The following is a 450-nucleotide window of genomic DNA, read 5'->3' as shown; positions in this document are numbered from 1 at the left end:
CCCTCCCGCTCTCCGCTCTGCCACTCGCCCTCTCTGATTCCGCGCCCGCACACTTCCCCGATAGGTCCCTCTCTTGCCTTGCACTGCTTGCAGAGAGTGAAATGTCCTGCACTCGAGGGTTTCGCGAGCTCAAAGCGTGTCTCTCTGTAAAGAGAAGGAGGAAGAAGAAGAGGAACACCAACGCCACCAGAGTGAACACCGACAAAAATAAAAAAGAGAGAGAGAATATGGCGGCGCAAACGCAGAGCTGGCCCGGCGGGGCGGGGCGAGGGGGAGGGTGAGGGAAGGATAGGGAGTTGTGGGAAAATGTGGGGAAGGCGCGGGGAACGGAGCGGAGTCGTTCTTAAAATGGAGAGAAAGGGCGAGCTGCAAACGGGCTGGGCTTAAAAAGGCAGAAGGCAGCAGCAGCAAGGGTGGCGGTGAAGTGCAGGCGAGGTGGGGAGGGGGGTG

This window comes from Frankliniella occidentalis, unplaced genomic scaffold (genome assembly GCF_000697945.3).
Source record: "Frankliniella occidentalis isolate FOCC.00 unplaced genomic scaffold, Focc_3.1 Scaffold98, whole genome shotgun sequence".
Taxonomy (NCBI): domain Eukaryota; kingdom Metazoa; phylum Arthropoda; class Insecta; order Thysanoptera; family Thripidae; genus Frankliniella; species Frankliniella occidentalis.
This window is presented reverse-complemented; position numbering follows the sequence as displayed.